Below are 23,535 nucleotides of genomic sequence, written 5' to 3'. Positions count from 1 at the left end.
TCAATGGAAGATCTAAAAAAAAAGTAAACAAAAAATGCAGGATGAACAGTAAAGTCAGGGGAAGTCCTGGCTGAAACGTCTTTGAAATCTGATTTTTGTTTTCTTTGGGTGTTTTACCTTTCCCAGGTAAAGATTTTGTGTTTTGGGAAAATGCATTCGTCCTAGTGCTGTGTGCCGAGTCCTGCCAGCCCGAGCACCCCAGCCCCCTGCAGCGATTTTCCTGAAACCCAAATCCTCACTGGATCTGCAGCACTGCCAAATTTGCTAGTGCTGTGGTTGCTTTGGTGGGAAGATCAAGTAGTTAATTCACAAGAGGTAGAGATAAATTAATGTTTTCTAAACTACCTAAAAAGACTGAGGAAAAAGGGATTTTTCTCAATTTCTATTTAGAATTTCAGAAATAAGATTGTCTGTTAAAACCCATGGGGAGCTAAACACCGTTTCATTGAAACTGGCATATCTGGAAAAAACTCAATTGGACAAAAAAGCCACAAAACGAGTATTTCAGAATCAATTGCTTTCATGCTAGAAAGCTGTCCTTTAGAGGGTTTCAAGATAGTATTTTGTGATGTTATATTTGGTATTTTATTTTATATTATTTTATTATGCCTTGTTAAAAGCAGAGGAGTTACTTTAGATTTTCAGAAGCCTTAAGATATTATCATTAAGCTCATGTATAATTTCCACTGAAACATCTTTTATTTCCTTCCTAACCTAAAAGACCTCGTGTTTGATAATGAAACAGCTGGACACATGCCTATTGCATAATATACATTGCCATTACTATACCTGAATAAAGCAAAAGTAAAAATTATATAAAAATGAAAATTAATGTAATACAATGCAAAAAATATTTTTAAAATTTACATTAAATTTTACAATACCTTCAATATACTTTTCATCAAAATAAAATTTAAAGGAAATATTTCAATATAATCCAAAGCAATATATTCATAAAAATTATTTTGTGAAAAATTTCTACTCACTTCTACAGGGAGTAATCAGGAAATAAGCTTAACTGTTAATCCCAGAATGTGGAGATACAAACATCCACTTCTATTTTATTATCTGGAAGTATGAATTCCTGTAAATTGATGTTATTCAGTTTTACCTCCTGTAAAATAGTATAAAATGTTAAAATATATAAAAATGAAAAATATTATAAGATAAAACTGAGGGAAATATCTCAGCTTTATGCAACTTTTTTCCTAAACCTTAGAATCTGGAATTTCTGGGGTTTGAGAGAGATACAGAAATGTGGACAATTTTTACATTTCTTCTGCGAAACTCCTTTTACCTGTTTGGGGCATAATGACAAACTCAAAATGCCAAAAGATGCCAAAAATGCTGGTTTCCACTGCTGGAAAATTAAAGCTCTAACTTTCACTTGATGGATCTTTGGTTTCTGCCCCACTGAGGAACCAAGAGGTCAGTGCTGATCACTCATCTCCCTGTCTCATTTTACAGAGGTGCAATGAAACATTGATTTCTTTATGCATTTTAGCTTCGGATGCTAGTGTTCAGGTATTAATCTGATCCTCGTTTTCATTTCCATGGCTGCAGAGAAACATTTTATCCTTTTAGAAGAGTGGACTAAATGCTTCTCTCACTCTGTTTTTTGATCTGGCCACTTGTGATTACATCTGTCATCTCTTTGTCTCCCACCCAGTTCTCCCAGCACATCACGACCCAGGAGATGGGATGTTCTCCTGGCTGGACTATGCAGCTGCAGCCCACAAAGCCTTTCAAAATGCTTTTGAGCAAAAGCCACCTCGTGAGCCGTGAACAGCAACGGGTATGAATTTCTCTGGAGTCATAATGCGGGCAGTATTTGAAATGACATTCAGAAGTTGATTTTACAGGCAGCTCACACAGTTACAGTGGGTACACGCGTCATGCAGGCTCTGCTCGGGATTTTCCATGCAAAGTACCTTCAGCCACATTATCCACACAAGGTTCATCGTCGCGGTTCCCCACCGACAAAACGAGAACTGCAGCTGAGCTGCTGCTGGTTTTCCCCACACTTATTGTCTCCTCTACGGTAAATCCGTTCCGGTCACATCCTTCTCATGATGCTGACAAAAGGGCTGGGCTGTCCAGCAGCAGCAGGAATTCTCTGGGCTGTGGGCAGTCACTGACTGCAAAAATCAAGCAAAAAGCAAACTTCTTCTCGCACCTGGAGTTAAAGCGGGAACAAAGCTACACTGAGGAATGCATGTATTTTCCCACCCTGTTTTATCTCCAGTGCACTCGTATCAATGAGCTTCTGTTTCCTACTTGAAATCAGATCCCTGAACGCACAGCTCCTATCCTATAGGTCTGCTCCTATATGCTCTGCTTTCCCTCCCTGAGAAAAGAATATATCTGTACCAGGAGCTTCCATATTCTCCGAGCCTCCTTTGCAACTGCTGTTTGTGGTCACTGACATTGCCTAGCAAGCAGTCTCCTCATGAGGAAAAATATGTTCATCTCCTGTCTGACAACTCGAAGCATCCTCTGGAATTAAATAACAAAAAGAATTAAACTGAATTTTTCATTGAATTTTGCAGATTGTATTTTCTGGTTGTCTAGAAAAAGAAAATTGATTCAATTTTAATTAAAATCTTGCAATGTTTTCAGACAATTTTTTTTCCTTGGGAAATGTTTTTACTTAGCAACAATGCCATTTTAAAACAAATTTCCTGAAATGTCTTACATTTCAAGTCCAAAAGAATAATTTCAATGAAGATAAATGGTTTACTGGTTTAGGAACATATCACTCCATGTTGATAAACAAAGGATTCAATGAAAATGAATGAAAACTGAAAAGATATGAAATGCTCATGGATGCAACATAATTTCACTTCCCAAACCATCATCCTGAAGTAAAGCCAAAAGGAGTCGAGTAGGATTTTCCTAAGCCCAATAAATTTTAGATTAGATCAAATTAGGTGTGAGTCAGAAGTTCATGCTCACTGCAGAGCTGATTTCTACTCTCCATTTTCCTAGGATAAAAAAAATTGGTTTATCTTTGCAGACTCACAGGACATCTACCGGAATCGAGCCTTCAGAGGGTGAGGAGACAGCAGGTCTGCAAAACAATAGCATCCCAGTGCACCCAGCAACAGTACGGGGGAAAGGGAGAGGCAGGAAAACTGCTCCTGCTATGAAAACAGAAATGCTACAATCTCACTTTGCTTGTTATGGAAACAGGGCCACCGTCCTTTCTAACTTTGAAAATGAAAAATTGAATCAAAAATGTTATTATTTGTTCTGATAGTTATAATGATCTTTAAACCTGAAATTTGGGCTGCTAAGGCATTCTGGCTTTGCAACTTTTCTTAATTCCTACGCAAAAATGAATTATGCACGTGCACTTGGAGTAACTGCGGCTGCAGACAAAGGCAATTTCCAATGAGTCGGTTCCAATGTCTGACTCTTATTTTTACCTGGTTTGGGGGATTTAGCCCATCAGCTGGTGGCCCCTGTGCAGATCCATGGGTTGTGCTTGCTTTGATAGTTTGTCGCACGCAGAACCCAGTTAAATTCCCTGGCAGGTTCAGACCTCCTTTGGAGAAGTCAGCCAGGGAAAGGCATCGTTCCTGCCAGCAGGGCACTGCCTGCTCTGCACTGCGATTAGTGGCCTTTTGTAAAATTCAGTAGCTGCCTCAAGAGTTCAGAAGAGAAATACAAGGCTTTCATTTAACAAAGTAATTTGATTACTTAGCAATCAACCCCTTGCTAGGATTTGATAACTGCAACAAAATTTCCTAGCAAATTTGACAGAACTTCTACTTAAACCAATCTAAAAGCTTGTGCTTAAGCACTTTGTTAAATGAAGACTTAAGCAGAGGAAGACACTGTATGCATGCTCGTCTTTGGGAAAACAATCTGAAATGCTTCAAATTGAGTTTGCAGCCCCTTACATCTTTTATACCATTCCCTAAATCAGAACTATCATCTGCAGAAAAAGAGAAATGATGGAAATTTCTTATGCTAGAAACTGTTTCCAAGCCGTACTTTTCTTGAACAAGATTCTGAAGTTGTGTATTACAACTAAACTTAAGTTTAAATGTCTTAGGCCATAAGGAGCCTGAGTGTTGCCAGTGTGCTTAGCACACTACTCCTGGCATGCTTGTAGTCTCCAATTTGTTTATTGCAAGTGTGTTTCCTGAAGATTTTGCTTTTTCTTCTTACATATTGGAATCCATGGTTTCTTTTTTTTTTTTTCTTTTTGTAGTATTAACCATATCTATGTGGGGGAAAAACCCTTGTACATTTATAAGTGATATCTCTTCTTTAGATATCATCATTTCAGTGGGGAAGAGGGTTATTTTAAGAATAGGAGATAATATAAAAGCACAATTTCCTTTCATCAGACATGTCTCTCTCCCTCACTCTTCTGCTCCTAGGTCTGCATCTAAATCATCGCTTTCCTCCACGTCTTGGAATGAATGTTTACAAGACACAACAGTTGGTTTTTCCTTATGGGCACGCAGAGTCAGCCCAAGACCTGGGATTTAATGATGCACATCGATTTTGTGCAGAGATGGATAAATTTCACCAGAAATAAAAGGCAAGAGCAAACCTGGTTATCTGTGTGTTCCTTTGTACACCATTGGCTTGTCTCAGTTCAGTAGATGGAAGCACACATATTTAGATTAACACCTGCAATTTAGTGGTGGGTAAAAATTTTGTGAAGCTTGCTGTGTGACACTTAATTTGTTCATTTTTTCATTCAAGCTAAAAAAAAACCCTGTTCTATAATGCACTGCTGATGGAAGGCTGTGTTCTCAGCAAGCCCTCACATTCCAACTACATTTTTTGGTGGCCTAAGCACAAAATGTTAATTTCCTTAGAGAGTCAAAGGTTATCACGTTGGGCCCAGCCTCATGAGGTGCAGTTCAGCGGTGCTTCCCTCCGTCTTGCCATGAAGAAGGAGTTTTGCATGCAAAGACCGAGACACCACAAAACACTAAACTGCCTCCAGCTTGCCCTCAGTGGAGAGCAGCTTGCAGCAGTGCTGCTGGAGAGCTGATCACACCTCCTTTTAAGCATGGTGCATAATAATGTTGTTTTTCGTGAAATTATGAACTATTAAATCTGTGTGACATATAGATGAGAGAAGAAATGTTCACAGGCCCACTGTAATTTATGAACATGTGGTGCACAGATGTTACATGAGATTTTTCTTCCCTTTACTTTTGAAAATTTGGATTACGTTTTCTCTCCTTCTCTCTCATGTTCAAACTCTGTACTTGATGCTTTATTAGATGTCTCAGCAGGGTAAATGGATGATTAATAATTGTTGATGACAGAAATTTGGTTTCTATAAGCTGTGGAGTGAAAGATAAATACGATGGGAATGGCCATATCTATGTATGACAACTAAACCTCTTTAAGACTGTGTTAGGGTTACCCATGATTTATGGGGATGTCACCACTGTCCCTAGATATGGAAAACCTCTTGCAATTTCTCTTATTGTAATCATCACTTTTTCTTCAGATACCTGGGGGAAAAATATCCCCCCCCAAAAAAAAGAAAATAAAAAGAAAGAAGAAAAAGTCAACTTTTTCAGGGTCAGGAAATATTCCATAACCCCCCCAACTCCTGATAGCAGGACCATTAGAGCTTTCTTCAGAGCAATACACACTCTGTGCTGCCATCTCTCAGTTAACCCTCAAGAACAAACCATCAAAACAAGACCATGGTGTGCGTGTGCTAGGATCCAGGGCTGAACGATGGGTTCACCACAGACTCTAGTCCCCACTTCACTGTTGTATTGTCAGGAAAATGAAAAATAAGAGTTCTGAACCCCTTCTGAGCAGAGATGAGCCATGCCATCCTGATCTGGATCCTGGAGAGCTATATACCAAGGTCAAGTTTTGCCTTGAGACCATTTCTTGTGTAATGAGAAGTGGCTGGCCACAGCAAGTTAAATCCAATTTCCAGTCCTTTAAATTCAAGGAAGAGATTTTAATGGATTAGGTAGGTCAATTGACAGGAATAACTCAAAGCAGTTGGCAAGCTGAAAACCTTCCCTCATTTTGAAGTCTAACAAATTCTAAAATACAAAATCCTCATTTGCAGAAATACATCACTTCTGTTTCTTCAGATCATATTTGTTGGATAAACAGCAAAAAAACCCAACAATTTTCTCAGTACTTCTAAATTCCTTAGGTCTTCTTAAAAATTACACAGAAGTTGCCATTGTGATATTAATTTGTTTCTAATATCAACTCTTGATAACTGCAGAACCCTGAAGAGAACTGGAAATCCTATAGGCAAAAAAGTATACCAGATAGGAACAGAGATGAAGGAGAAGAAAGGTTGAAACATAACCAAGGAAAGTCAGCGATAACAGTTGAAAAAAAGGAAATTTGCCTTACAAATATATAACAACTTATTTCATCATAATATAGTAGTACTACATGTGCTAAACAAATTTCAATCTATTACTCATTATTCTATAATAAAGGTCCCTTTTGATATGTAAGCAACTACTGATGATATTTTTCTCACTCAAAACTTTTCTTCTGGAAAAAAAAAAAAAGAAAATTTCTGGAAACTTTCATTTCTCCTGAAGTTAGTTTAAAAACTACTACAAATTTCTCTGACTCTTACTGTTACAGTGTCATCCCCCTTTGGGTCTGTGGGAAGACAGAAACTCTCTGCTTTTCTGCATCTTTCATGGAGATGAAATTTTTGTGAGTTAAATTTGCACGTAGAAAGAGAACGAAACCTTCACACATCTGGTAATTAGTCTGGGAAAATCTGCTGATACAAGAGATTATCTGCATAAGAACCACAGTTGAACTATATTACTATATCTAATTCTTCCTGATTAGCAATTATGCATATTGATAGAAACCTCATCTGATTTTTGTTTCAAGAGTATGCAGCCTGATGAAGGGTTTTTAAAAAAGGATAGGAACTCCACTTTCTGTTTGCGAAGGAAATATCTATCATGTTACTGTTTGGCCCTTCCACTGTTGCTTTGAGTCCCACACCCATGTACACCTGAAAACCTAACGCAAGACTGACCGAAAGCAAGGATAATTTGAAGAGACGGGAAGAGACTCTGTGCTGCGAGAGGCTCAAATACTCTGCACTGACATACTGGCCTCCTCCTTCTCCAAGACTTCAGAAAAAATAGCAGATTTATATTCTCCTATCTGCCACTTTGATCTGAGCTTCTGGCAAACCGTTCCTCCACAACAATATGAATTACCAAAATCAATAGAAAACTCCCCTTAATTGTAATTGGGTTTGGAACAACTTAAACATTACTACATTAGCTTTGATTTTGATTGCAACTTAATTGTGGACAGAAGGGGTGGAAGACTTAGAAGTAGGGAACCTCTGCCAAATGTTCCTCTCAACTGTCAGAACTGGTTTCATTATGAAACCCCACTCCATCCTGCTGAAGCAAAACAGCTTTAATTGCTTGAGCAGACAGACGAGTCTGAGGTACAGCTCCACTCACACGGCGGCTCCGTGGCTGGCAGGAGGCATTTCAGGGACACCCAAAACTGCTGGTTCTCAGTAGAAACTCTGAGGAAAACTAGTAGGAAAATCTTCCAGGTTAAAAACGGAATATAAAGCTCTTTTAACCTGATTTCAATTGCTGCCAAGGGCTGGGAGGAGCCCTGACAGCGTGTCACCCTGGTGCTGCTCAGGCTGCAGGGAGGGTCCTGGCACTTCCCACCGGCTGTGGCAGCTCCTCCGCAGTCTCTCTTGACGATGGTAAACTCCCTCGCACGCGAGGATGTGCGATAGTCACTGTCGTGATACCAGTTTTGAACAAGGGTATCCAGAGCTGAGACCCCTGTTAGTTTTAGCGACGCAGACAATTTTCTTCAGCTCTGCCTACAGCAGACTGTCTTTCATCTCTGCCCTCCCCTCAGCACAAAGAAGGACTGACAGAGGATTACACAGGGGGTTAGCAAGGTCCCTTCGGAAAGAAAGCCAATTTCATACAGGTGGGAACAAGTATGTTTTAATTCAGAGATGTTTCCCTCCGGAGCAAAGCTCTCACTTAACGGTCTGAAGTGGGATGTGCCTCTGTGTGTTTTCAGGCTGAAGGAGGGGAGCGACCCGACGCAACCTGACAGTCCTCCAGCTGTTTCCCAGGGCTGGAGCATGAGTCTTTTGGGTTCAACAGCTGGGGCGGAGGGACCAAACCTTCTGAGTTTCTCCAGCTTCCAAGAAATGCTCAAACTGGCACATTCTCAGACATACAGAATACTAACCTCCTACTGTCCCAGAGCACTGAGCCAACCTGAACTTATTTTAGAATTATCCATACTTTTCAAGCTAGTGAAAACCAAGAGAGACAGCTGCCCCTGTATTTTGCCTGTTCTTCAACTTTCATGCTGCCCACAAGGCTGAGATGGATGTTCTCATTAATTCTAGGTCAGTTGTATTGAAGGCAATGAGTAAGTAGATTGGATAGGTTTGGAGACTTAATACCCATGGTGGCTCCTGTGATGGTCTTGAAATCACTTACCACCTCTGATTTGCATTATCTTATAGCCTAGTCATAGGCATTATTTTATAGTCAATAGTCTATCTTATAGCCTAGCTCTATTGGATAAGGATAGCTGGAGAAATGTACTGGAAGGAATTCACACCACTATGGATGTGCAAGACAGCCATGCAATGCACAATATAGATGGGCACAGGAATACACTTCTGCTGTTCTACACCTTACTGCTGTAAATCTCAGCTCCGAGAGCTGACTGACTCTGGAAATGTGCACATTTACAACACAGAGTAACGACATGCCCGTATTACAAATATTGACAACTTGCCCAAAATCAAATCTCGTTTTCTTTTCTTTCTCTCTTCACTGTAGCTGAGACATTGTAGTTCTCCCAGGTGGATCAAGATGATGGATAGTGCATTTTTCCCAGAAGGGCTGACAGATAGAAGGGCAATGATGATTAGTGTAAAGCTATAATAGACATAAGAGTCCATCTGTTTCACTCTTGGTTTTTGACATTTATTAAGCTACTGACTGAACAGTTTTACAGAGTGCTCTTTTCCTCAATAAGTAGCTTAATAATGAATACTATTAATGAACAGTAATCCATAAAGAGAGCAATGCATTCAATCCAGGTATTTCTGGTCATCTCATAGTTCCCACCAATAATGTAGATGAAACTGTAAGAAGAAAAGATTTAAGACAAGAGAAGTTAGCAATATTGTTGTTGTTAGTCTTCCTTTTGGAGTCTGGCATGCAGAATTGCTGCAGAGAGAAGACCTGTTTAGCTGGATCGCTCACAAGCATGCAAAATAACCTGTGTCCTTATAGTCTAGATCCTGGACTGAGCTGTACGGGAGGATCTGAAGTAGTATCACATTTAGGTACAAATCTCACTGTTTTCAGTCACCTCCAGAATCCTCAAGTGAGCAGCAAACCACAAGGTGTGAAAGAAAGAAGAGCATGCATTTTATAACTGCTAAGAAGAAATTGAGCACTTACTACCTTATATCTAAGGATTCATGCATAAATTTCAAATATTCTTGCTTTGTCTCTTACATTTCAAATATGCTGCCCTGTGCTAAATGAGAGGGAAAAAGGGGACAAACTTTCTCCTTTCCCCAGTTGATCTGAGCTCGGTGCAAAAATGAGGCTCTAAAAAGTCTATCTGGTTCCAGCCGGATCCTACAGACCCTACGAAGGACTAGCTCCTCTTAGGCAGATTAGAGGAATGTAAATTCTTCTTATGTCATGACAGTGACAAGCACTCAAAGCCCCTACCATAGGGAAAAGTTGTGGAGGGCAATGCAAGAGCATGTAAGAGAGACTAGAGGAATTCTCTTCAGGGGAAAAAAATAATCCACACAAGAGATTGTAATAACTAGATGTACAGAAGAGTGGACTTCATCAGGAAAGTATAGAGAATCATATCCCATGAGTTATTAAAAAGTGGACTGGGCAAAATAATGCAAAATATGCTGTATTGAACAATCTTTCATTAGGAGCAGGAAGGACACAGTGAACTATCAAGTAATTTTTCTTATTATGCATGTCTTTTATTGGTTTTGAAAACAACCTGGCTTGCCAGACAGATCCTTGCTGTGGGACAGAAGAGCCTCACATTTATAATAATAGTCCACAAAGAATGAGTCAATGGGGAACCCTTTGTAAAATGCATCTTTGACAACACTTTGCAGGTTGAAACTTGTTGCTTTTTATTTTATCTTTCATAAGCAAGTACAAATCCAAACTGTAACTTTTAATGGAAGGCACATTGTGCATAACTGAAGCAGTTTCTTGTAAATATGTGAATGCATTTAAGCAAATGATCTAAGGCAGACTTACCACAGTGAATGACAAATATGAAAATCAATATAATCCTGAGTTAAACTGGTGTGTGCTCTTGCAATATACACCTACTGGGACTTAGTTTAAAAGTGTTTTTGAAATATTTCTTTCTCTAATATTTATTTAAATGGAAACTTTCCCAGCTGTTGATGGCAGATATCATATGATTGTGGTGATAACAAAAATGGCAAATTTTCTGTTCCTGTGGAATGTCTCATTTTAGCTGTATGCAAAGAAATACCATATTGTAAAGCTGAACTGGAAGCCTGTCAGTGACACGAAAATATGGAAGAAATTTAATCGTTTCCATAATTCCTTATTTGAGTTAAATAAATCTACTCAGACATGTAACCCCTAAAAACCTGAAAAATCTGCAGATGTTAAGATGGTCAACAGTTTGTGGTTCTCTTGATAGCAAATCTTATTAAACGTGAACTGATACGGTTTATGCAAATACACAAGATACAAAATGGTAGGATCTTTTAATTTAACTCTGATAACAGCTTCCAAATATAATCTGTAAATATTTAAGCAGGGACAAAAGGTACTGGCTTTTACAGATCTATATACAACATTTCATTAAGAACAAAACCAATAACCTAGTACATTCATTTATAGTATAATGCTGGCTATGACTGCTGCTCCATCCAATATTTTCTCATAATGTCTGTTACTTTCTCCCATTTTGTGATTGCCCTGAATTTCTCCTCTTATTTTATCAAAACCAGGCCTGAATCAGTTTGGTTTATTTCTTTCTTCAGACCAAGGAAGAAAAGGTAGCATAATTCCCACTAAACCTTGGAATACACTTTCTTTTGTACTAGCAAGTATTTTCTTTTTCTAAAAATACAACATTTATCCACTGTTAAAACTTATCATAAAATAGAAACTGAACTGGCAACACTGCGTAAAACCACATATGCAAAACAATTCCTTTACATCTGCTTTTATTTCTTGGACCTCTTCAACCTTGCTCAGATTTCAACTCCATGTACAAAGTAAGCAAGAATTTTGCAAGGGATAAAGCTATCAACCTGCATGAATAGGCAGAGTTCATCAGGAAGGCTCCGAAGATAGTGTCTGAGGGGTCAACACGGTCATGATGAGGTTCTTCTTGAGCGTGCTGTCATGCAAGGCATCCTAGCACATGAAGCCACTGTGTAAAGACAGTTACAGTGTACTAATTACAGGTAATTTACTTTCACAGTTATCATTTGACTAGTGTTGCTAACTAGTAGCTAGTCTATTACTAATAGTGTCACAGTATCACAGTGAGATGAAGCATGTTATGGACTTAATGCCTGGATGAACTTTTCTTATGTCTGAGGAAAGAGTTCATCTTTAGAAAGGAGGTAAAATTGAACCCAATAACCTGAACCCATCAGAAAGCAGTGTACCAGCTTCAGAGCTGACCGTGACTGGCCTTCGTACACATGGCTGGCTGGAGAGAGGCAGCTGAACGATAGCTCTGAGTCTGTCACAAGCACAGCAGTCCCATGACACTGGAAACGTTGTTCTCAAGAGAAAGACGGGTGACCATGGCTGGCACGTAGCACAGACTAGTCCATGAAGCAGTGGGAAGATTTAATCCCGAGACAGAATTCCTCCTTTAACCAGTAATGCATGTACTCATCATGCTTGACATACCTGGACATAAATCCTTTAGCCATCTCATAGAAAACCAGAAAATCATTTTTCAGAGCAACTGCGTTGCAGTTACTAACTTTAGAGTCTTGCTTTTCTGCTTTGTTCTCCTCTAGTCAATTAAACAAAGAGATGTAGAAGAAGCAAGGAGAGAAATATGAGCAGTTGAAAAAGAAAAGTGCTGTCATGATTGTACAATGGGTTGCAGGTATTTACAAAATTCCATGTATTCAGGTTCAATATTTTCCATATGAAGATCATCACTTAATATTAATGCTGAAGTGTTATGGAGGATAGGGTCCCTCTTCCAATAAATAATTTGCAGACACAAGGACAAGTACAATCCCTGCCCTGAGGAGCTTGGAAATAATATCCTGCTTGTATAAGTTGAAATAGAAAGGTGTTTATTTTTACTACAATAAGTGCTTAACTCACAATAACTAAACCAAAACCATTATTTCAAAAGGATATAGAATAATATTTTAATTATCCCAATGTTTATAGGATTGAAAAAGCAGGAACTTTTAGCTACTAATAATGACAGTCTTGAAAACTTTTATTTTTTCTTCGGAAAATCCAGAGACTAATATAATAATATGCATTTGTAAAAAAAGCAAGCAGTTGGACAGACAAGCTCTTCCATTACAGGATTTGGCCTAGAGGAGTGTAAACAATCTAGCATTCTCTTCAGGGCAATATACACCTATCGGCCTCCAGAAATTTATATTGTTGAGGAACTTTGGGAGTTTTACTACGCCAAGTCAGAAAACACTGCAAGTTATTTACGAGACCAGCGAAGAAACAGTAACCACATAAAATGCTATATAATACTTTATTCAGCTTATGTAGGAATACAGAATAGAAAAAGTAACAAGGAAAAACAGTAAGACCCAGGAAATAGAAGTGTTGTGGGAACTCTTTTCAGATAATTCTTATCAACATGGAGCCTGAGGAGCATCCATCCTTCATTGTCAGCCAATTTAGGCTACATCTGGCTCTTGAGAAATGCTATCGCATTGTCTGCTTATCTCATTCACAGAGTATCTGCGATATTCACAGAATATCCATGAATGAGGACCTATGGGTTTGTTGTTAAGTTACTACTCCCTCTATAACACAGACCAACATGAATAGAGTACATCAAGGAAGAGATTCATGACAAGTGCACGCACGTGAAAAAAGAAAAAGAAGTGCTATTTGGAAAATGCTGCAAGATGGACAGGAAAGAATAGCTAGTTTGAGATGAGGATGAAGAGGAGACAGGACCGGCCCCACACACGTACCATGCAGGGAGCTGCTGGGCTCCCTCTTTTCCTTGCTATGCTCCTCTGCCGTCGCAAGCAGTACCACAGTCTCACGTGCATGGGATCTGCTCCCGTGCCTGTCAACCAGGGCCTTTACAGGATCACCCATACCACAGAGGAGCTCCAGCAGACTGTATAAAAGAGCTAAAAGAAAAAGAGGAAAAGACCCAGAAGAGAAAGTTGTACAGAAAAGAGAGGAAATCACTGCTTTAATCTACACCACATGTACAACACGGCTGAGCTACAAGCTCTAGGGAGTCATAACTCTGAATGTCCTGACTTTTGTGTGTTTAAAATCTCAACTGTAGCATTACAAAGGGGGGGGGGGGGTTGCATTTAATTTAATTTTTTTCTTTTGGGAAAAAGAAAATATGCTTTACCATACAGTCAAAGAGACCACATGACGGACAGTCAAATAAATATCATCCACACATTTATTTGCATGATTAAGCCATCAGACAGTCAAGTAAATGGAACGGAGTACATTTATTTGAATAACCTCCAAGGTATTTGGGGGCACATAAATGAAATGGCCACAGAAAACCATGGCCCTTAATTTTCTCATTGTTTAAAACAGTGCAACTCTAGAGTAACTCCTCTGAAACAAATGTAAAATCCACTTAAGAACAAAGCGATATACATCTGAAAACCTCTCTGCTTTCCCCATCCTCACCCTACCCAAAAAAGCTGCTGATTTTAATTCTTTGTGAAGGGCAACATACATCACAAGTACATGTCTGGACAAAGTTCAGTGCTGTAGTGGTTAACCAGATATCTAACACAAGACGGTATAGTGCCCATACATTCTTGCTCTGTAAGATCAGGAAGCTAAAACAATTTCTGAAGAGGTAAGGAAGAAACGTGGACAAGTGGTTCTACTGTTCTCACAACTCCAAGATACTCTCTTCTTCAAAAGCATGTAACATCTGCATTGTGTGCTGTGGTTTCTACATCAACAGAAGAACAATAGGACAGAATTAGTAGAGCAGAACACTCAGTGTGGAAGACCTGACATCCATAGTACACACATTTTAAGGGTTTTTTTGCTTTTATCTTGGTTCTTTCTAGAGAAGTCTGGACTAACTCTAGACTGGTCCCACAGACTAAATGCCCTATTGTGGCTAGAGTGCATTAGGTGTGCTCTGGGCATCTATACTCCAATTTAGTTTAATTCAAAGGAATCTAGCCCATATGCTCCAAACCTACCCCACAGTGAGAAGCAAAGCAGTCAGTAGGGACAATCGGGAGTTTTGTTTCAAAAGTGCACTCCTGATTTGCACTAAAATGTTAACATTCACGCACTGTGAAGGAGAGGAAAGATGACTTAAGCTGATAAACTATGCCTTCTACATTTTTCTCAAAATAAAAGAATAAACCTTAGAAAAAGCACCCAGTTCTCCCTTCTCCCATGGTGTGGACAGATTAATGCACCTACAGCTGGGAAAGCTTCAAGACATAATTGTGGAAATGCTTCCAAGGAAGCACACATGAATTCAGACATTACTTATAGTCCTTTATGTCTCAGACCCTGGTATGATGCTTAGTCATGAGTCCTGTGCTTAGGGAGTGATGACAGAAAACATTTTAGTATCCAGAAGCATCCAAATACCAAATGGATCTTGTTTTTACCATTTGAAACAATAGTTTCATTCAACAATGGTGAGAAAAATGAACTCAGTTTTGTTTTAAATCAATAGTGAAGGCAATTCAGTACAGTATTACAAATCACAAAAGTGGTAAAAGTGTGAAAATCACCCAAAGTGATGATTATAAGCAAGAAGATGTTATTAAAAAGTTATATCAAGCTAAGGAAAATGTTCTTTAACTTTCTTGTGCTGCCTTAAGCCATGCAGTATTTTCCTTATGGGTAGGATCATGATCAAGGCCATGAAAACAGCAAAGGTCGTAACTTCCAGATCTGGTAAAATCTGGTGATTTATAGTGGAAGCACTAACCACTCCAGAAAACTGCCCCAAGAGCTGGGTACTCTGCTTCTTATCATGCAATACCCCAGTATGATATCGTATCTTCCAGCAGATGAACTACATCACATGGGGACCTCAGTGGACACATCTACACTGTGCTTAGCTCCTTGACAAACTCCCGGGTAGTGGTCACCGGGCTACATTACTCTCCAGCTTTCCTTTGGAGCAAATCAGCTAGCTCCCTTCAAATCAAAACGTGAGGGCAGCTCTGTGGATAGTTCACTAGCAACTGTTCCCAAAAGACAGCATGGAGTAGCCTGCACTCTGTTTGGGTCCAGCTTAGTGTAGTCCTCCAACATTACTGCAAATAACCACACATTCCTCTCTGTCATATCCCAGAGCCTGCAGCACATACCTTAAGATTTATATAATGAAATCACCACTCTAACAGACTGAAGTACAACCCACGCATTACACTTCGATCAGAAAAACACATAAAAACTAGCGACCTGTAGGGCCACCATGTGAGGCTCAGAAAAGTCAAACGCTATGGATGTGACCAGACTGTTTCAGAGTGCAGTAGCCCTGAAAAACATGGATGTGATCATCCTGCACCAAACGGTCTATGGATCATGCATTGCAGTCTACAGCAGACACATTTACCAGCATAAATATACTAAGAGCATCTTAGTTTCTTTGCAGGGAACTCCTGGATACCTGAGAAGTGGTCTGAGGAGAGCTAGATGGATTAAGCCCCTTCTTGGATCTGTCATCTCAGTGGAGGAAAGTGAAAGGCAAGCGCAAAGGAGAGACAGCAGAGCCACTTCCAGAAAAGTTAGCACAGCTTCCTACAGAAGCAATAGATGACTGTCAATGGACCACTTATGTAGCCCCTTGAACCTGAGCTACTATTGAGAGGAACTTCTATAGAGGTCTCCTACAGAGAGGTCTCCCATGGAGAGGAACATCGGCCATAGAGTGATGTGCCAAAGTCTAGCAAGCTAAGCTACATGGCAGGGCAGTGATTCTGGTGCCAGGTAGCTATAAGTTGCCACCTCTGGCACCAGGGTACCAGCCTGGAAGCCTGCGAATACAGGGTGAGGAATACCACTTTCCCACAGCAGGTGGGAAGAGAGCATCCATCAGGTTTGCTGGCACCTTTTGGGTGACAATGTGAGATGTTTCAATTCTTACAGAACAAATGGTTTACTGATTCAAATATTTATGTCTGTATTCCCACTGAGGACTGAGATTAAAAGCATTATCACTAACAATAAAACTTTAATCCTGAAATGAGAGGGACTTTTGCCTGAGGATGGACTCCCAAGCTACACTACCATCCACTTCTACAGTTAAAAATGGGAGCTGCTGTGAAAACAAGAGCATTCTTTTGCAAGAAACGAAATTAAACCATGTTGAAAATATTTAAAGCAATACATATTACCATAATAAAAACTTTAATTACTCTATCACAATATCAGGAAGGATTTCGTTAACTCCCTCTGAAACAAATCGTATCAGTCATCCAATAAAAGTTTTAATGATCAATCTAAAATGAAAGTGAGCCAAGCCATAACTTCTCCAGATTCCTCATAACTACTCACAGAATACAATCTGCTAGTTACCCGTGACCTGTAAGCTTAACATATAGGTTGCTACTTTGAAATGGTCTAAATTGAGAAGACATCTATTCCAGTGCAGTTTTAAAAACCCCTTTGCAGCTTCTTGCTGAAGAAGCAAAAATTCAGTTGCCAGAAGAAAAGGAAAGGCCAAATGCAAAGAGAACAAGAAAAACTTTTTAAAAAACAACATTGTTGTTCACTGCAAAATTAAGGTTTTACCTAGCCAGTACTTGTATTTGGTTAACTTCAGTAGCGTGAACTTGCAATCAGTTAAGCTGATTCCCTGTGGCAAGCTGTTACTGAGCTTTACTCAGCAGGGCACTGACTTGAGTCTCTCTCCTTTAGTTTCAATTTTCATGAAATGTATAAGACCTTAATAGTTCTGAGACCTCTAATCCTCAGTCAAATTTGGTTGAAATTGGCTACCAGGTTCAGAAATTACTAGAGGACTGTTAGACAAGCAGCTGGATAGATGGAGGAACAGAAGAGCAGTATAATCAAGTAATTTTTCTTTTAAACTGTTTTTATAAGGAAAGACAAGGGGCACATTGAAAGTAAGCTTTGAATCAAGGAGAAAGTTCCTACTGATGTTCCTGTTTGATTATCAAGAGTCTTCCAAAGAAGGTGGTGGAAATGTCATCCCTTGAAACCTTTCAAACGTCACTTGACAAAGCATCTGTGAATATATGGTAATAAATTAACCTGTAGTCAAAGCATTTTTACAGTGAATAATTAAGTACTTTCAGTAGAACTGGTAGACTATATACAGAGATAGTTCCTTGTTGTATCTCTCTTCATGTGAACAATATATATGCATACATATATACAGAAGTTTATAAAGATATGAAACAGTTTCTAAATTAAAATCTCCTTCAGTAAGTCTTCTTAAGACATGAAAAAAATGTCACTATATCAGAATGGAAACCCACAAGGCTTAAAAAGGACACTATAGGTGTTAGACCAAAAATTTGTCCCTGTTGGGCTGTTTATTAAACCACCTTTTCAAAGAAGTACAATGAAAATAAATGGTTTTACTTAACATTTATATCTGAATGACTCATCCACAAAGTCAACCCGAGCGCCTGGTTGTATGTCCTTTGTCATTAATCATTCTGAGGAAAAACAATCTTAACTATCTCCTCAAAGCACATATGGATAACTTTATTGTAAAGAATGTACCCTGGCAGTTAATAAAAATCTCTTTACTTGTACAGCTATCTGCCAGTGTTCATTGTGTGTACATTTACAAAAAAAGAAAATACCCTTTACTCAGTCTCTCTGTCGGTATTGAGCAAACTAATTTCCTTATGAAGAACACAGTTCAAATTAGTTTCTCCTCAGCATCTTTATTGCTAAACACCATCTTTGCAGAAATTCCTCATCTAACATTTGGAGTTGTGTTTCATTTTATTTCACAGACCTAACTAAGGACATCTTCAACTGTTCTGAGCCCCACAGTGCACGTGGACATATGGTGATGAGATTTGGTAATGTAAATGCAACATTCATTACAGGGGCACTGGCTGGGAGGTGGTGTTAAGATTCTGGGATCACAAAAGCTAAAGGCATGATCATGTTGTTTATTGCAAAAAGACTCAGAAACATTCACTGGTATGTACACCCACAGAGCCATAATACATACGGGTTATATTAAACAAATATTACCTCTCTTTAAAAAAAAGGCCAAGTACTCTTGAATGCCATATTCATACATCAGTTCTGATTTTCACTAAGTTTTATTTTTATATTCAGCTTTTTATTAACAGCAAGGGCAAAGAGAGAAAGCAGGAAATAATATGGCACATACAAAAGGAAATCCCAGCTGACTACTCACTGGTAAGCAAGAGAGAACATTTGCACTTTTAGGAAACTGTTAGATGGCTGTATGATGCTATGGGGTTCTATGTGCTTACCTTCATAATAGCTACAGGTAGGACAGGTACTACTGCTTTCCTTAAATTAAGGGAGTAACTGGAAGATCAAGTCTAAAAATGCTCTTAACTTCTTATCTAAGTTAGCAGATAAAATAGTTTATCTTTTGAAATGTGAACATCCAGTTGAGGTCCTACAGAAGTCAATGGGCATTGCACGTTTTCAGCATGTTTAAAAAGAATTGGAAACTTTTAATTATAAGCCAAGTATAGGCCCACAAGGCAAAAGTCTAATCCTGCTCGAGTCAATGGTAACCTCCTGCCTTCAAACCTGCCCGTTGATTGCAACATGGTCAAGATTTCACTGGCAGATTTTAAAAGAGGCTTCGCAAGTTACTGGAGCCATATCCTTCTGGTTCGAGCGAGCTCTTGACTCCAAAAGCTGGTTTGATTTCAAAGCTTGACAGAAGGCTGTGTGAAAACAGAACTGTCATTGAGAAGAGGACGGAGGAGCTCTACCCGAGCAACTCCATCCCCCCATGCAGGCGTACTTCTCCCATGGCTGCCTGCATGGGCCAGGCGCCAGGGCCAACGTGCTTTTGTACAGACTACATGTAATTTCCTTCTCTCCTGGCAGCACCTCGTAAGAGCTAGCAACTGATGAGTGGACGACAGAAGGAATCCTGCTCGTGAACCATGCCAGACTTCTGACAACAATGCTTAACTACCCGTGTAAGGAAAAGTTTAGGGGATACGGAGACTTAGTTACAGTACATTGCAATGAATCTTCCCGTCTATGTTGCCTATAGGACCATTAATACGAAAATCTTTTTCAGTGCAGCCATGAAAATTCCCCAAAGTTTCCAGTTTTGCTATGTACATTTGGCAAACTGTTTTATGGGACTTGCAGCCTAAAACCCCAGAGAACTGCTTGGTTTTGCCAACTTTTCTCTTAGGGACAACTCATGGCATCATCACAGATTTTTCTCTTTCCAATCACAATACTGCACAGATGTACTGACACCAGGAATTTTCAAAAGTATTAAGATCTGCAGCCCCAAGCCACAGGGGACACAGGGATGCTAGCAGAAAAACTGGAAAGATTAATGATGCCTCCTTGGAACAATATAATGCAAAATGAAATGTAGATTAAAACAAAGGGGGAAATGAGGTAATTTTACTTGCAAAGTGAACTGAAAGCTGCCATTTCAGCCAGCTATCCTGCATGTTGCCTTTACCTTCAGTTACCCAGTAATGGTTAACACAGGACTTCAGTGAATTAAATTACTCAACCTACTATTTATTCACGGAAATTTTACCATTCTGTTTCACAAACAATTCTAAACATAAGCTGCTAAGAACTAGTTCCTTCAGTTTAAAGGCAAGATTCCTATTGATGTCCTGAAAGATCTGAAGCACTAGTGAATGGGGGCAGCTGATCAGTCATCTGACCTTTTGTCCTACTGAAACAATTACCAAAGCTACAGTGAAAGTTGCTTTAAAACAAATACACCTGGAGAGAAATTTTTCTCCTCCTGGCTCAATGGTAACATCAGAAAAAGTGTGTCTAAAAATCTCTCTCATTTGAGAGAAGTTAAGGTGTCAAACTCAGGATGCTGTGGCACATTAAACTGGGTTTCAGAGCTGACCACTACTTCTCAAGTTCAGGTCCTGAGGCCTTGTTGGAATTCAGTCATTTGGGGTTATTTCACTGCTAAAACCCACCATGGTGATAGTGCCAAAAACCTTGATAATGGCTAAGGTGATTGGAGCACTTAAAACTCAGAAAGGATGGGCAAGATGAAACCTGATCCAGGATTATTCTCCTATATTTCAGTGCATAAGCTGCATCTAAGTTGTACTTGAGGCATGTAAGAGCTGTTTTGCAATTTACCCTAAGTTCAAAATCACATTCCTACAGTCACTGAGAAGAGGGCAGGTATTAATGCTGCTTTGGGAAAAGTTAACCTATGCCAGGGTATACACTGGCCTGAAAATAAAAAATATGCCACCTCTAAACATGTGTGGCAAGCAAAGACAAAGAGTTTCCAAAATTAGAGAGAAAACAAATCTGCAAGATGCTTCTTTCTACTATTCCACTTTGGGTAGACTCTGTAGATGCCTGCTCTAAGCTCTGTGCTAAAGGGCTGGTATCCTCTAGGAGATGAGATGCTCTAAAGATGCAATGTTTTACAGGGTATTAGATCTACTACATTATTTCTGAGCTCTGAAAGGCTTTGTGAAATACTAGGAAGTCCTTCCTATGCAAATATTTCTGCTTTTCTACAAGGAGAATTGTGGATTTCTAAATCAACAGTTTAGATTGTTGAAATAAATCTGTGTTTGTCATACCACATTTCTATTTAGTATGTTTGCTTTCAATGGAAAAATCATATATAAGGAATATTAAAGCAAAATATGATCAATCAATCACACACAAGATGAAAAATTCTTGCAAAAGTTTGGTCACAGAGTTATACCTTCTGGCATGACCAGAGTTGCTTGCGTATGTATGCAGTTGGCACAAAAAACATAAAACAATAGTGAGTAAAAAAGTGTTTCTTGGAGGAAATGTTTTTTGTGTGCTCTCTTCTCTCACCCTATGAGACAATTCACTTTTTTACATGATTTGAAATACGTCAGGAACATTTTAATCCTAAATTAACATATCTGAAGTTAGTTATTCCTCTTTTGCAACACTGTTACAAAGATCTGCAGAAATAGAAGGATCTTCCTTGGTACAATTTTTTTTTTGTCAATGAAAACCATCGCACTTGAGATCATGGATTTAAGTGTGTATTAATCAGTCTTCTTCACACTTATTCAGTGAGTAGTTCCGTTAAAATGAATGAACCAGCTACTGTTTCAGCACTGTCTTGATCCAGAGCCTAAAAATGTCTCTCTCAATTTCAGTATAACTAACATAAAATAGAAAAATACACTGTGCTATGAGCAGTGAAATCTGAAATACAAATACATTGAACTATATTCCAAGCTAATTTGTATGATTAAAAACTGGAAAAGTGAATTTCATTTTAGTGAACTGAGGTGGCATGTTGTTATTTATAAGGCAGCATGTTGAATCATCCCTTACTTCCAAACCTTCAGTTTTAGGAGTGGCCCAAGCAGTATTAATTACAGTTCTGTTTGCAAACCCTGAAAGTATACTAAATTATGAAGGGATGGAATAGCTAGTAATATGCATGCAAATATGAAGACACCTTGTAAGACAGCCTATCATTTTTTTGCAGTTTGCAAACTAAGGTGTATTGTAAACTCTGGAACCCTACTATCTGCAAAATATTTTGCTTTGGGCTGTTACATATGAGTTTCTGGTACCAAGACAGACAGACAGTCATCTTACTGGCTTTTCTATGAAAAACAGATATTCCCTGTATTTATGTTAAAATTGTGTTGTCAGCTTGAACATTTTCATTAAGGGATATCATTAAATTTTGTACCTACATACACAGTTGAATGTTTCAAAATCTACATCCTGTTATCCTCAGGTGGGGCAAAGCAACACACAGATGAAAAGAAATTTTAACTTCCACAACAGCAATAGTTAGAGCCAGTCAGTTTTTGTTTGAACTCAGAGTATACAGCTATTGAAGACATTTTCAGTATTTGGAGTAACAGCTGTGATTCCTACACATATTTCGCCAATGGGAGGACAAGCATTTTCCTCTGAGTAACTAATCATGCCTCCAAAGGCTTGCACTAGCAACATACACATCCTTTTAAGGGAGTAGGGAATGCCATTTTTGCTACAATTTTGACCTAAGCCCAAAAGAGCAAGGCCCTTAGGGTTGTGATTTCAAGCAGCACTACCCACACCTTTCCCCTCAGTCATGTGTTAGATCTTTACTTCACCACTATGGGAAAAGAAGTATGAACAAGTTCATTTCGCTTTTACATTTCTCATGATTTCAGCAGTTCCTTAAGTCTGATATATAGAAAGGTCTTGTTAGAGACTAATTATAGTCTAGTTGCCAGAAAGATCAAATAAGATATTTTAAGCCTCATCAACCATATGGATGTGCCTTAGCTTTTTAGAAGATGTATTTTTCCCTGAGGATTTCCAGCATTTTAAAGTTCTACTATATTAAGTAGAATTTATACTCATTTCAGATAAATTTAGGATGACTGTGAGACTCAGCACAGAAGTCCACAAAACTGACAGCAATTGTCCCAAACTGCTAAGTTCTTTGATGTTAAATTTCTTTAACTTGTGTGATTGTATTTTTAACTGTAGATACAGTAGACAGCAATTATTAATAAAATAGAGTTTAAGGTTTGTGACACACTTGATTAGCTGCAATCAAGTATTTCTTGAAAAAGCTGGGTTTGTCTTCATGTCTCGTGGCTGAACTGTAACACCAAGAGCCCCCTCCCACCCCTCAACATACACACTCATGTTTTGCAACCATATCTTCAATTTCTCCTCATCTACCTGTATTTGTTTTCTGTTGGAAAACAGACATAATCCTCTACATCTTGCAGCTAGACATATACCTGACAGGCTGGCTAACATGTAAATGCTGATCTACTTGGCTGCCAGGAAATCCAGCTGAAAATCAAGTCTCTCATCCTCTGGCAGATGAACAAATACATTCGGGGCTGTCTTCAGTCCCTGGAACTACCGCAGAAGATTTTCCCTTCTGGGATCTCTACCCTACTTTTAAACTTGACTGAACTGGCCTGCAGGTTAAACAACTGTTAGAAAGGGACTAACAGAGGTAACTGTGGCATGATTGCAGAAGCCTTACTTCCTCAGTGAACTGGGTTAAAAACTGACTCGCACCTGATCTCAGAAATTACTACACGTGAAGTAATGGCTGTTGAATGCAAGAATA

At 39.0% G+C, this 23,535-nt stretch overlaps 1 long non-coding RNA gene across 3 annotated transcripts in view; it reads right to left on the bottom strand.

Moving 5' to 3' along the window:
- Positions 1-10,024: 10,024 nt before the first annotated feature.
- The window catches only part of LOC142029252 (uncharacterized), a 28,658-nt gene continuing 15,147 nt past the window's right edge, over positions 10,025-23,535 (bottom strand). The window contains exons 2-4 of one of the 3 annotated variants that reach the window (XR_012649883.1): positions 17,394-17,484; positions 13,241-14,208; positions 10,025-11,469 (exon numbers count right to left, since the gene is read on the bottom strand). This is a non-coding gene — a long non-coding RNA (uncharacterized LOC142029252). The other 2 variants (XR_012649882.1, XR_012649884.1) reach the window with 2 other exon arrangements.

Source organism: Buteo buteo, chromosome 3 (genome assembly GCF_964188355.1).
Source record: "Buteo buteo chromosome 3, bButBut1.hap1.1, whole genome shotgun sequence".
NCBI lineage: Eukaryota > Metazoa > Chordata > Aves > Accipitriformes > Accipitridae > Buteo > Buteo buteo.
Note: the sequence above shows the minus strand (reverse complement) of the source record. Positions and strands in the feature narration are given on the sequence as shown.